This window comes from Herpailurus yagouaroundi, unplaced genomic scaffold (assembly GCF_014898765.1).
Source record: "Herpailurus yagouaroundi ecotype Mexico unplaced genomic scaffold, PumYag 188, whole genome shotgun sequence".
Taxonomy (NCBI): domain Eukaryota; kingdom Metazoa; phylum Chordata; class Mammalia; order Carnivora; family Felidae; genus Herpailurus; species Herpailurus yagouaroundi.
Window position 1 is genome coordinate 13027236 of NW_024412419.1, and position 15433 is coordinate 13042668.

The 15433-nt window shown below is 40.2% G+C and overlaps 1 long non-coding RNA gene across 4 annotated transcripts in view; it reads right to left on the reverse strand.

Moving 5' to 3' along the window:
- Positions 1–284: 284 nt before the first annotated feature.
- LOC121044138 (uncharacterized) overlaps positions 285–15433 on the reverse strand; it is a 213909-nt gene continuing 198760 nt past the window's right edge. For 3 of the 4 annotated variants that reach the window (XR_005797160.1, XR_005797159.1, XR_005797161.1), the window contains 4 exons: positions 8335–8399; positions 5268–5305; positions 3682–3921; positions 285–1481 (listed from right to left, as the gene is read on the reverse strand). This is a non-coding gene — a long non-coding RNA (uncharacterized LOC121044138). The remainder of the gene's footprint in view (positions 1482–3681; positions 3922–5267; positions 5306–8334; positions 8400–15433) is intronic. The other variant, XR_005797162.1, reaches the window with a different exon arrangement.

Consider the following 15433-nt stretch of genomic DNA (forward strand, 5'->3'; position numbering starts at 1 on the left):
TCTTAGGGAATGCCCTCCACACTATCCCCCGAGCCAGAAACCTGAGAGTCATGCTGAACTCTTCTTTCTCTCCTATTCCCTTCTCAACGTTTATTTATTTTTGGGACAGAGAGAGACAGAGCATGAACGGGGGAGGGGCAGAGTGAGAGGGAGACACAGAATTGGAAACAGGCTCCAGGCTCCGAGCCATCAGCTCAGAGCCCGACGCGGGGCTCGAACTCCCGGACCGCGAGATCGTGACCTGGCTGAAGTCGGACGCTTAACCGACTGCGCCACCCAGGCGCCCCTCCTATTCCCTTCTCTTACAGGTTCTCTCAATTTTACCTCCTATATATGTTTAAAGTCTACTCTCTTCAAGCTTCAGTGTTTATCAAATGCTTTATTAAAATGTCATTAGAACTAGGTCTCTCTCAATTGCATCTTCTCTAAGTTGTTAACCCTTTGGCCACCCTGGAGAATCACTCCACATGCACATCAGCTGCATAAGTCTCCTCCTAAATACTTTGATGGCTCTTTAGCACCAGTAGATAAGCTGGAAGCAGAATGAAGCAAACAGGATCCTTTCTCATCTGCCTCTAGCCTCCACCTCCACCTCTATCTTCATCCATACTCTGCTTCTCAACTGTATGAAGTTAATACTTCAAGTTGACCTCATCTTGTTGTTTGGGCTCCTATTTATACCAGTCTTAACTAAATCTTGTATGAGACAAACCAAATGGAGTTGATTGATTCCAGTGCCTGCCGGTCAGAGGAATCAAAGTGGCTGAAGTAGTGATGAACTCATGGGAAATTGAGCAGAAACCAAGATGGTATAAGAATGAAGCAGGAGTGGCTCTTGTTGAGACACAAATACCTATGGGTTTCTTGCATTTCTGCATGTCTCGTGAGCAATGATACACTGACAACTTTTGATGTGGATGACTTTTTCAAGCTTGTTTCCATAGCAATAATAGACCTTTCTGGGGCAAAGGTCAGGCAGAATTGCAGAGACCATTATAAAAGATTGGGGTTTCCTGAGTGCAGGGTTTCTTGTCAACAGCCATTTGCACATGCAGGCACCGCCCACATCACCCACATCACCCACATCACCCTGTGGGACCTGGGGTCTGGAGGCTGGTCAAGAGGACGATGACACGGGCTACTGCTATTGCCATGAGTAACAAGTCAACCTTTGCATCTGACTCAGGAGTCTCTTATCTTCCAACGTGTCTGGAACTATAATAGGATAACTTGTTCATTTGCAAGAAGGGCAAAATCTCAGACCCTTAGCAGTTCTTGACAGTTAAAAACAAATCTCATACCATCCATTGTTTTTGATGAATGTATTTTAAGGAAACATTTGTTTGAAGACTTTGGAGCACTACTAAGATCTAAGATTATCAGGTTCCAGATCTTCGAGGAAAAGGACACACAGAGAGGTGAGGTCACTGCAGCACTTTACCCTTTGAAATTGTTTGGATCCATTTGCCTCAGTTCAACACCTTGGGGAAAAATACAGTAAGATTAATTTCTCTTCAAGGTGATTGTATATTCTGTCTTTGAAGATATCTTCCATGTATGTCCTGAAGCTTCTCGTCTCTTGATTAATCATTCCAGTTCCTTCCATGGACCTTCATGAGAAATGATTTGAGTCCATTATCTGTCCTGGTTTGCCCTTTCTTTCCAAAGTGAGTTTCAGTTTGTTATTATCCCATGCAGAATGTGGCACTCCGAAATGAAGGCAGTTCTTCTAGTGATGTAACCGATGCTTCGGTAAGTATAACAATGTGTTTCCAGTGAAAAGAATACATAATTCTGCTATAAACATATAACAAAATATTATACAACAATGAAAATGGTTTTGACAAAGGTTGTTTATCTATCTATCTATCTATCCATCATCTATGCACGCACTTACCTGTCTCCCTACCTACCTACTAATACATACTGTATTGAATAGTATCCTTCCAAATTCATGTTCATCTGGAATCTCAGAATGTGATCTTATTTGAAAATAGGGTCTTTGCAGATGGAATTGGTCAAATTCAGATCATACTGGATTAAGGTGGGCCCTAAATCCAATGACTGGTGTCCTTACAAGGCTGTGTGAAGACACAAACACAGAGGGAGACTGCTGTGTGATGATAACACCAGAGACTGCAGTGATGCATCTACACGCCAAGGACTGCCAGCCACTATCAGAAGCAAGGACGGACTCTTCTCTGAAGCCTTTGGGGGAGATCGTGGTTCTACCAACATTTCATTTTGGAATTCTAGCCTCTAGAACTTTAAGGGGACAAATTTCATTGTTTTAATGGTAATTTGTTGGGACAGCCCTAGGAAACTAACATAGTTTCTGGTAGTTTTATGCCTCTGCTCTAACAAATTGCCACCAACTAGTGGCTTCAAACAATACGAATTTATTATGTTACAGTTCTGGAGGTCAGGAATCCAAACAGGTCAGCAGGGCTGCATTCCTTCTGGGGTCTAGGGGAGGATCTCTTCCTTGCCTTTTCCAGCATCTAGAGGTTTCACTCATTCTTTATTTCGTGCCTGGCAGCACTCTAGCCCCTGCTTCTGTCCTTAGGTCTCCTCCTCTGAATCCCTCCTGCCTTCCTCTTCTAAGGAGCCTTGTGATTACGTGAGGCCCACCCAATATAGTTCAGGACAATCTTCCCACATCAGGTTCTTAATCACATCTGAAAAGACCCTTCTGCTACGTAGGGTACCCTATCAACAGAGTCTGGAGATATAAATGTCAACATGTCTTGGGGACTATCTTTATCTAGCAATCTAGCTATTTACACACATTTGTGTGAGAATGGGAACAAAAATGGGAAGGAAATGTCCCCAGATGTCAAAGTAATTATTCCTGTAAGATAATAAGGTTTGTTTTTGTTTTGCATATGTAGCAAATACATCAAAGGTATGTGGTATCATTTTATGTGCCACATGTAAAATGTTGTGCCGGCATTTTGTAAAAAGGGAGATGTTGACCTGAATGCCACAGAGAATAACCCACCTTCTCCCTGCACTTCAAATTCCACTTAAATCAATAATATGCTAACTCAGGGGCTTCAACTTTGGGAAAAATCCCTGGGTCTTGGGCTAGGAGACCAGCTTTCCCATCGGACAGTTCAGCTGTTCTTTTTGATTCAATTCCATTGGATAGATTTTTATTTTTTCACTGGACTGCTGGTTTCTCCTTTACGTGCTTCACAAATGCATTGTTGTCTGCTCAGTGTCAAGCACTCGTTTTCTAGGTGCTGCTGACGCAGACATGCGTAACACATTCTTCCCTTGCTCTAGAAGCCACAGTCTAGCCAGGGAGACAGTTGGAGAACAAAGACCGTGCCATAATATAGTAAATGTTGTGTCTTGGGCCGTTATAGGAGCAGAAAGGAGGTAGTGACCGCATGGCCGACCCGTGATGGAGAGTCCGTGGTAAATGAGCAAGGTTAGGTTTATTTTTGATGCAAATAACACTAAAAATTCTGGAAGACACAAACACATTTCTACAGTTGTAATGATGACGCTCTTAGAACTACACAGGCTTTGAGGGATTTCAAGTGGCATAATTCACTAGGTGGACACACACAAGTAAGAGCAGACCTACCTCCTGGTCTAGTTCCTCAAAGTTGGGACTTGCCCAAGGCTCTCTTCCTCCCTCTTTCCTGTGCCTACTGAGTAGGAAGCACTCACCTCTTGAGCTGCCTGCAGAGGAAGTGCAGGTTGGCAGGAAGGCCGTGTCTTGTGCCTGTTTAGGTGAGTCCCATGTGGGCCTGGCTCTCAGAGGAGTGTTATGCCACAGGGGTGCCTGGGATTGCCACCATCCTCAAATTGTAGGTCACTCGCTTCACTGAGCATGTCTCTACCCCTGGGGCTTCCTGTCCACCTGCTGAAAGGGTGAGAAGTTCCCTGGTGCAGGTGCAGCTGGACCTGCTGAAGGAAGTGACCCACGTATTCTAAATCTTTGAAGACATGCTACAAGTCCGCCGAGTTCAGTACAATACGTGCTACCCTTTGTTTCCGCCATGCAGCATAGTAATTAAGTCAGGAGCCAGACTACCTGGGTTCAAATCCTGGTTTGGGCATGTTTACTAATCTCTTTATGTTTTGGTACAAGCATAAAATAGAAGTAGGCTTGCGAAGCAGATTAAATTATGCGACGCATGTGAAGTGATCAGCAGAGTTTTGAGCACAGGATAAAGCCCCCATATGTGCAATCTAACATTTAATCCTCTATTCATTCAAACATAGCTGGATACGGAGCCCTTCCTATGTGCAAAAGATAGTGCTTCACACTTCGTAGGAAAGAGAAGATTTTCAAGGCCAGAGCACAAGTGTTCCATGAACACAGAATTTGATGGGAAAATAAGACACATACTCTAGAAATGGTGAAGAAGCAAAGGAAGGCATTTTACAAGGAAGAAATGAAAGCAGAGAGGTGAAGTGATTTTCCTGTGCCTGAAGATCCCTCCCAACTATATCTTCTCTCTGATTCCAGAATTGTGTCAGAGACCGCTATCACAGATAAGAGAGGCTACAGGACTTTAGAGAATGAAAAGGCCAGGGTAGTGCCTGTGGCCGGGGATGTGGGGGGCAGGGGGGGTGTGGCTGGGAGGTCCTGGAAGGAAGGGGTGCTGGCAACAGTTTTAATGGCTCTGAGGTGATCCTGATATCCTACAATATAGTATTGATTTTGTGAGTACCTACTTTGTGAAGTATGTTGTCCTAGCATAAGAAATGTATAAAGACAAGAAATATATACATAAATAATTCATATATTTATATGTGGAGGTAGAGAGAAAAATGAGATTTGCTATGATTTCCATTTCCTTTGTTGTTGCTCCTGCTGATTGTGTGTGTGTGTGTGTGTGTGTGTGTGTGTGCAGTTCCTTCAGAAAAGCTGCACAGTTTATAATATACTCTTGGGTCTTGTGGTTACCACAGTATTCATAAATAATACACATAAACCTGTATTTCTTGAGGTATATACTTTTATCAGTATGCTGAATTTTTTCTGAAAAACAAGGAAATCAATACAATTACATTTTTTTCTTAATTTCCTCATTAAGAACATTGATGTCCTAATTTCTATTAATTATATTGTCTCACATCGTGTTAGTTTATAATGGTTGTGCCTTTTCTGCACCATAATTTCCGTATAGTTTTTAACTCTGGTTCTCAATTTAAATAGACGTGATGTGAATTTAGTTCATTCACAGAAATGACATCAAAGTTATGACTTCTTTTGTTTGATTAATCTTTCAAGTTCAGTAACTTACCAGGATATTTCTTGGCTTTAGAGGTATGTATCAGTTTTCTGAAAAACAAAACAAAACAAAACGACAAACAATAAACAACAACAGCGGCCTTTAAAACTTCACATGCAGATTTTCTGTATTTTAGGGAAGTATTTTCACATAATATATTTGAATATATTCTGTTTCATTTATGCTATCCTTTATTTTTAAGAAAAACAAACATGCAGAATTTCCGTGTTCTTTTTTTTTTTTAGCATAGATTTCATTTTCTCTCCAATGATGTTGATCTCTTTGTAATTTTCCAATTACTTTTGCACAATTTTTTCTTAAGCTTATGTTCTTCCATTTTGACTCTATTTAAAGCTGTTCTATTCTTGATGCTTTTGAGTTGTTTTTATTTCTGCACTGGCTTTCATTATTATCTTTTTTTCCCCCCTGAGGTATGGAGTTAAATGTTACCACCTTCTGTGATCCTGAAATTTCTTAGTCAATCTGTTTTTTCTCCTATCTTGGGAAAGTACCTAAGAGTAAAATCTCTGGAACAGCATATGAGAACAACATCTAACATTTAAGATAATGACAAAACATTTTCCCCCAAATGTTTCTGCCAAACTGCACATTCTAGAGCAATATCAGAGATTAAGTTAGTCCTTATCCTAACACTTGGATTGTATGACTTTTTTTTTTTTTTTTTTTTTTTTCAAATTGAATAGCTCTTATATTTTCTACTTGGGTCTTTAATTTTGATACTTAAGTCCTTAATTCATGGGGAGTTGATTGTTGTATGACATGAGAGAGTCCACTGTTCCTGCACATGTATAAATAAACATTTTTTTTATCACCCCATGTCCATTTATTGAACAGACTTTCTTTCCCATGCACATCTGTCATACTGCCTCTGTCATTCATCAGGGCTCAACATCATGTCCCATTGATCCAGTTGTCTACAACACCAGGTTGTCTTGATTACTTTTGCTTCTCAGGAAGATCTAATAGGAGATGGGGTATATTCTCCATTCTCCTTTTTCTTCTCCTCCTCCACTTCTTCCTTTCCTTTCTAAATGTCTTGGTTATTCTTATTCTTATTTATTTATTTATTTATTTATTTATTTATTTTCTCTAACATGTATTTTAGAATGCCCACCTGGAAAATTTCTCCTCAAAACAAAAAAGATACCTCACATATCCAGGCCAGGAAATCAGAGAAGAAATTCGACAAAGCATTTTCTAAAGGCAGATTCAGGGGGTACTTGATGATGTGGGTCAGCATAGGAAACAAGGGGCCATCCTGCAAAGGGCTTGAGAAAGCATGCACAGAGGATTATATTGTAAAGAGAAGTGGAGGTTTAATGACAGGGAGCCTCAAGTGACAAACACAGGTCGAAATTTCACTCTGCAAACCACAGAGGAGAGAATCCCTCCCTAAAGCTGTCTGTGTAGGCTAGTTGACTGATAGTGTTCTAGCAAAAAATACTTCTGAAGACTTTCGGAGATGTATTGGGGTAAACAAGATATCATTTAGAAACTTGAGAGGATCTTCCAAGCCCTATGTTATTTACATTCTTGCTCCCTAACCCAGGATCTGCCTCCAACCCCGATCTGGCACTGTTGGGGCAGTTCTGTGTCTGATGGTTGCATTTGTTCATCCTGTCCAGTATTCTAATCTGCTTGTCGCTGAGATTAATATGTTTGGTCACGTTTCACAAATGAGGAAGTGAAAATTCTGTGAGCCAGTGTGGATCCCTGCTGACTCCTGGCCCATGTGGGTAGAGTGGAAATTGAATTTTGCTACCAAGAAACGAGGTAGACAGCTGCTGAGCCCTGGGGGACCATATAACCTGCCAGGATCCTTGCTACCCTCCATCTCAGCACAGCCAACTCCACTTTTTGTTGTGTGTGAGCTCAGCTATGCATGAAATTTAATAGTTTCCATGGACAAATTTGGTCAGCATGTCCAAATACACCCAAGACTCTGAGAGAACAAAATAAGAATACATCGTTTTATCAATACTCCCAAGCAAAATAAAAAAAGATAACTAGTCCTTTCACAGTTACTTCATTTAAACAGCCCGACGTCATTGCTTTTCTCAGAGTGATGATTCATCAGCAAACACTCACGTCAGTAGAGTGTGTTGACCAGGGAGGAAGAAATAACAGATACAGTGAGAGATTGCAAAATCCATTTCTTCCTGATAAACCCACTGAGTTTCGACTTATCCAGCTTATGTAACAACAGGCAAAATAGGACAAACTCTCTGGTTTCCAAGGAAAAGGAAACTCAAGCATCTCACTCTGCATGGCAAGCCCACAGGAGCACACAACACACACAAACGCACGCATACGCATGGATATACACACTTCACACATTCACATAGTATTGTGAGACACTTTGCAGACAATACATATGTATACATATGCACACGTACGTATATAAACACACACAGACATACCCAAGGACACATGTATGCAAACAGGCACATATGAAGGAAGGCACAGACCACACGTAAAGCACAAATACATAATATACTCCTTTAAAGTTCTAAAAGGAGACACAAGAGAAAACGTAATATATTTAAAAAAGGAATTGTGCACTCACTGTGTGATTAATTGCAAATGCATTAGTGAATGGTTTGATATAAGATTTGTCAAACTCATGATGAATTCAAGGCCATTTTTCGATCTGATGTTGGCTAGTGAAGTTATACGCTTGAGAATGCATCATGTAATAGCATCCCATAACTCCATTGTGCTAACAGAAGTTGAGGGATTGATGAAAATAATGGGAGGGAGGAAGGTACCCGCGGGTGTCCACCATCTACAGGACCTGGCATTGTAAGGCTAGAACTTAGAAAAAGCAAACTTTCAGGAAGAGTTTGCCCAACACTTTAGGAAGTATTAAAGCTGCCAGCAGTAAAAGAATAGGCAAACAACAAGGCATTTGATTGTCATATTACAACTCCCAAATGAAGACTAAATGTGAGCGTGATGGGCTCTGGAGAGTATGATCAACATCTTTCCCATGTTGAAAATAAGTTGTAACATCCTCTGCCTTAAAGTCAGTTATGACATTAGTTCAGGTTTTACATACCTTGCAGAAGAGAAGGACCTCAGATGAGTGGCAGCATTTATCTTGACACAACAGTACATCTGGAACTGTCGGAGGAATGTTCATATATTATCTCTTGATATTGTTGAGATCAAGTTTCCATACTCACACAGAGCTCTCATTTCAAATAGAATTCAGTATAAACTCAGAAAATTTCAAACTTGCTACTCTCCTCTCAAGCCTATCTGGATTTTTCAAAGCAAAATGGATGAGATTCCTTTTTTTTTTTTTTTTGATAGCCATCTTATTGATGATTTCCTTTCCTTCCTTCCTTCTTTCCTTCCTTCCTTCCCTCCTTCCTTCCTTCCCTCCTTCCTTCCTCCTTCCCTCCCTCTCTCTCTTTCTGTCACAAACATGCCTTCCCTTAGAATACCCTTTGCAGTAAGCTAGAGGTAAGAAATACAGGGAATATGTATCTATCCACCTTATATATCTTTAGGAACACTGAGTTTCTGCTTGAGGCACTATGAAGCCTAGTTTTGGTCTAGTGGGAATCCCTGGGCTCTCCAGAAAAAGGCAAGGCCATTTTGGTAACATGTCTGTCCTGATAAGATGCTCACTCCCCTCGTCTCTACTCTCCATATAGTTCTGGATGGTTACAGTCTTCTGCTGGCTGAAGGATGAAATAAATGGCAAGGGAATTAGGAACTTACTGGCATTTAGGAGTTTGTAAAATATTTATGAAAACCTGAGTGGGTGAGAATTGGTCTGGGATATCGCCTAATCCTAAAGGATAGAGAAATATGAAAAATGGCTAATCAAATTTCTTAGGATCCAGGAAGACAAAGATATCTGTTTTAATTCATCTTACTCACAGGACTCCTAGAGCCATGACGATTGAATGGGAGAGAGGGGGGTCTAATTTATTCTAATAAGTATTCCACAGGAGACAAGGAAGGAGACTAAAATAATCTCAAAATACTCCAGAGGAGAAATGTTGAGCAAGAACCATGAAAGAGATAATGTATCAGAAATCAATCAGTCCAGGGGCGCCTGGATGGTTTCGTTGGTTAAGTGTCTGACTTCAGCTCAGGTCATGATCTCACGGTTGGTGAGTTCAAGCCCCACATTGGGCTGTGTCCTGACTGTGTGGAGCCTGCTGGGGATTCTGTCTCTCCCTCTCTCTCTCTGCCCCTCCCCCACTTCTATTTTCTCTTTCTCTCATAATAAAGAAACTTAAAAAAAGAAAAAGAAACCAGTCAATCCACAGAGGGGCTATGCTACACCGAGTGGGAGAAGATAAAGGAAGCAGAAAACTCTGTCCAGCCTATGAAGAGGCTTGTAGGGCGCCTGGGTGGCGCAGTCGGTTGAGCGTCCGACTTCAGCAAGGTCACGATCTCGCGGTCCGTGAGTTCGAGCCCCGCGTCAGGCTCTGGGCTGATGGCTCGGAGCCTGGAGCCTGTTTCCGATTCTGTGTCTCCCTCTCTCTCTGCCCCTCCCCCGTTCATGCTATGTCTCTCTCTGTCCCAAAAATAAATTAAAAAAAAACAAAAAAACAAACAAACAAAAAAAACCGTTGAAAAAAAAAAAAAAGAGGCTTGTGATACAGGTGCAGTGGGGCAGCAGGAAGTATCCCAGGCAATATGCGCTCCAGAAGTTCTGGAGCCAAAGGAAAAATGCTAGGTAGGCTGGAAAGGCTTCTTGGCAGATGTAAATACCAGGAATAGAGCAATGGATTGATAGAATGTTCCTAAGATACTGAGGGGCCCATTTTTGGCTGGCCCCAATATCAGTTTTGGAGTATTTGGAAACACAAAAATAACAATAGTTATTGTACACAAATTATGCATCAATCGTATGCCAGGCGCTGCTGTTTAGTTTTATATGTTATATAATGCTCACAACTTTATGAGAACTTGTATTATTAGGCCTATGACATATTAAAAACATAATGTTTTACCTGTGGAACTGGCCCAAGATCACACATCTACTTGGGCTTTGTAGACATTAAAAGGATCATAACTCAGATTTTTTTTTTTTTTTTACAAGCAGAGCTATTGAATAGTGGAATATATTAACCAAAACCTTTGGTCCTTGGGAGCATCCAAACAAATAGGTGGTGAGCTTGTTTTGTGAGCCTTTCTGTACAGGTCAAATTTTGAAATGAATAGGAGTTAAGATCATTGATAATTTTAAGGCTCCATGGCAGTCAACTTTTAAGTAAGAAACAAACAAAAATGAATAAATAAATGCAAAGTGAATTTTTATCTCAGCCTTGGCATAAACATCGCCTGGAAGATGTCTCCTCTATTCACTGGTGTTTCAAAGGCCATTTCTCTGGAAAGTGCTGGTGCAGTGCATATTCCATTTATAAATTCTACCTCTATATAGCTTGTGGTTAATTTGTCTGCAGACCTTAAATCTGGCAGAATTTTGTGAGCTGAGACTCTATGCAAGTATAATTAAGAGACATTTTACAATTTTAGGTTTTAAATGAAGGCTTAAGTGCAGAGAGATTTTTTTAAAGGTGAAGAACAGAAAAGTGCAAATTAAAGAAAATTACCCTTCATCAGATATAAAAGAAATACATACTAAAGTGGAAACTTTTGGAAACACAGAAAAGTAAAGATGTTAAAATAACCATGACCCTTAAACCCAACATCCACAGATAATCACTCTTAACAATTCAGCATAATCCCAACAATTCAGCAAATTCCTTGCAGCTCTTCGTTGTGTGGTTGAAATAATATTTTCTAGAATAAGAGTTCTCAAACTCTTTGGTCTCAGAACCATTTTCCATCTTAACAATTATTGAAGATTCCCAAGAGTTTTGTTCTTGTGTTTTGTTGATATTTACTGTCTGGTATTAAACTTGGCAAATAATTTAAACATTTATTTGTTTAAAATTGCAATAATAGGCTCTGGGTTGATGGCTCGGAGCCTGGAGCCTGTTTCCGATTCTGTATCTCCCTCTCTCTCTGCCCCTCCCCCGTTCATGCTCTGTCTCTCTCTGTCCCAAAATAAATAAAAAACGTTGAAAAAAAAAAAGGGGCGCCTGGGTGGCACAGTCGGTTAAGCGTCCGACTTCTGCCAAGTCATGATCTCGCGGTCCGTGAGTTCGAGCCCCGCGTCAGGCTCTGGGCGGATGGCTCGGAGCCTGGAGCCTGTTTCCGATTCTGTGTCTCCCTCTCTCTATGCCCCTCCCCCGTTCATGCTCTGTCTCTCTCTGTCCCAAAATAAATAAAAAACGTTGGAAAAAAAATAAAAAAAAATAAAATTGCAATAATAAAAGCAAAAAATTAGTGAAAAGAATGGCATTGTTTTAGAAATCTTTTTAATGTCTGACTTAGTAGAAAATAGCTGGATTCTCACAAAGGCTTCTGCATCCAACCTGTTATGATATATTGCTTTGCCTAAATATATGAAGAAAATCCAGCCTCACAGATACAGAATTGGAAAAGGAAGGAAAAAAAAATTTTTTAATTTTACAGAGAAAGCACGGGGGGGGGGGGGAGGGGTAGAGGGCGGGGGAGAGAGAGAATCTTAAGCAGACTCCACACTCAGTGTGGAGCCCGACGCAGGGCTCTATCCCAGGACCCTGGGATCATGACCCAAGCTGAAATCAAGATTTTTACACTTAACCATCTGAGCTACCCAGGTGCCACAGGAAGGAATATTTTAATTGTTTTTTTTTAGATACTCATGATGCTCCCTATAGACTCTGGAAAACCCCACTATACAGTCATAAGAAAAGGAGATTGAACATGTAAATAATGTCAGAGTATTATTATGAAGATAATTTTAATTCACATACTCCTTAAAAAAGTCTTGGGGACCCTTACCAGCTTCTCTATTAGACTTTGAGAATCCCTGCTTCATATATATTGTTTGTCACCCAACAGTATATTTTAAACATTATTAAAAGTAATTTAAATTAAAATCTGTTATAATTGATTTAACCATCCCCATGTTATTTGGGCATTTTGGATGATTCCTGCATATATTAACAAAAATAACACTGGAATAAATAACCTTTAGCCATAATTCTGCATCTGAATTTCATACCATGTTCCTTTAAGGCAGATTACGAGAAGTGGAAGATTGTATTTTATGGTACTTAATATATTTTGCCAACTTGATTTCAAGAAGGATTTTACCACCTATTCATCAACTATGATATAAGACAGATATCTGAGTGCTTAGCAGCACTGAATATATTACATATAAATAATCTTTGCTCTGCTCTTAGGAAAAAAATAATTTATATTTCAAATTCTTTGCACATGGATGCATGAAGTTGACTATATGCTTATTAGTTACCAATGAAAATACTGTACATGTAAATATTATAACAGTAGGTTTCCTGAAATCAGTGTTGATGATCCATTCTACCACTGTGAAAAGTATTTATAAATCTGACCAAATACTGCAAGAATTTTCCCTAAGAATACATTAAAAGTTTTTTTTTAATGTATTTATTTATTTTTGAGAGAGAGAGAGAGAGAGAGAGAGACAGAATGCAAATGGGGGAGGGGCAGAGAGAGAGGGAGACACAGAATCGGAAGTAGGCTCCAGGCTCTGAGCTGTCAGCACAGAGCTGGATGCAGGGCTCAGACTCACTAACCGTGAGATCATGACCTGAGCCAAAGTCAGACACTTAACCAACGAAGCCACCCAGGTGCCCCTAATAATATAATATTTTAAGTGTGTGTGTGTGTTAGTTCGCAAGGCTGCTGTAACAAAGTTGAGTGTCTTAAACAAAAGAAGTTCATTTGCTTCCAGTTCCGGAGGACAGAAGTCCAAAATCAAGCTGTGGGCAGGGTCTGTTCCTTCTGAGGGCGATGAGTGAGAATTTGATCCTTGCCTCCTTCCTACTTTCTGGTTGTTTCTGGCAATCATTAGCATTCCATGATGTACAGAAGCATCACTCCCATCTTTACCTGTATCCTCACATGGCATTTCCCCTGTGTGTGTCTGTGTCCAAATTTTCCCTCTTTAGAAGGACACTGGTCAGATTAGGGACCCACTCTAGTCCAGCATGACCCCATCCTAACTTAACTAATTACATCTGCCATGACCTTATTTCCAAATAAAGTCACATTCTGTGGTTGTGGGAGTCAGGATTGCAACATAAAATTTTTGGAGGGACAAAATTCAATCCATCACAGTATGACTCACAGACTGGCACACTTGGTGTAGCATAAAATTCACAGATTCAGGGTGAACCCTGATATCATACTCCCCTTCCCAATAAGAAATTTTATGGCTTCCTGTGGCCTATTTGAGCAAAATAGTAACGTAATTTCCACTGCCATCACCACCATCCATTACATGGGTCCAAAATTTTAACTAATTACAAGGAGTTTCTACACACTTGATATCACTTGACCATCTTGGCTACTTGAGCAAGGCAGGGTTGAGATTACAAAACCTATTTTAAAGGAATCTGAGGCTCAGATTGATTGCCTTGCCCAAGATCACGGTGAAAGACAACAGCTTCACCTTGTGTTTGGATCAGACTCCGGATGCAGTTTTAAAGACCATAGCTGTAGGTGACAGCCAGTCAAAACGGTCTTTAACAGAAACACACTTTACACATTAATTATCACAGGGATGGTGAATTAGCTTAAGTAAGAAAATTCAATATCCTAGAACAATTGTCTAATCTTCTAAAAAAAAACAGTTGCAATTTCTTAGGTTTTGTAATTTTTATTGTTATCTTAAGTTGTGTGGCCGAAGGTTACTTTTACAAGCTTTATATTCAGGCAGGTTTTTTTTTAATATTTGTTTGAGGGTCTTGTTTCTTCCCATTAATTATCAGTAAATATAAGATAAGTATATGTAGGCAAAATAATCAGAGGCAATATTTAATCTCACATAAGACCTTTGCCCCATCAGCCTAATTTCTAAGAGCAGTGTTGGTTTATTATATTTCTATGGTTACAGAAATGTAAATATTCTAAAATTTTTTTAATGTTCATTTATTTTGAATTTTTTTTTCAACGTTTATTTATATTTGGGACAGAGAGAGACAGAGCATGAACGGGGGAGGGGCAGAGAGAGAGGGAGACACAGAATCGGAAACAGGCTCCAGGCTCTGAGCCATCCGCCCAGAGCCTGACGCGGGGCTCGAACTCACGGACCGCGAGATCGTGACCTGGCTGAAGTCATACGCTTAACCGACTGCGTCACCCAGGCGCCCCAATGTTCATTTATTTTGAAAGAGAGGGGGTAGGGAAAGAGAGATAGGAGAGAGAGAACCCCAAGTGGGCTCTGCACAGAGCCCAAAATGGGGCTTGATCCCACAAACCACGAGATCATGACCTAAGTTGAAATCAAGAGTCAGACGCTTAGCTGACTGAGCCACCCAGGCGCCCTGTGAAATGTAAATATGCTATAAGTTCCACTTACCTTTTTGATCATATGAAGGAAGGTAGTATCAACAGTGTTTCCATTTTCCACTCATGTCAAAAACGTCTCATCTCTACAATTGTCATTTACATTTGCAATTATCAATATCAGTCGAAATCTCACGTTTATAGTTTTTTATTCTAGTGACAGAGTCCGCTACCGGTAAATCTATTGGGAAAACTACAAAGGGAAGTCCATAAGAGCAATGTTACAGTGGCCAAAAAGAGCCCAGCTGTCCACTGTTAGAGCAATGGATAAACACGCTGTGATATTCTCAACTAGTGATATAAGGCAGTGAAAATGAGGATGGCTGAATCTCAGAAACAAATTATTCATTGAAAAAAGCAAGTCACAGAAGAATGCATGCAATCTGAATCTGTCTTTATGAAGCTGAAAGCCTCTAAAACTCAAGAATAGATTGTTCAAGAACAGATCCTGATGTGTTCAGACCACAAAGAAAGGCAGGACAATGATGAAAACAGAAATCAGGATTGCGATTTTCTGTGCGGCAGGAGCAGGGGATGATCAGACAGGGAAATTCACTCAGGAGCATCCAACGTCCTCATAATGACCCACTCATTTCAGATGCAAGATAGTGACTATGGGTATTCGGTTGCAGTTTTCCTTTTGCATATATTTAATATTTATTCAAAATGCATTTTAAATGATATGTCTGACACAGAGACTGTATCTGTGCTGGAAAAGTAAGAGATAAGATACAGGTTGGCTA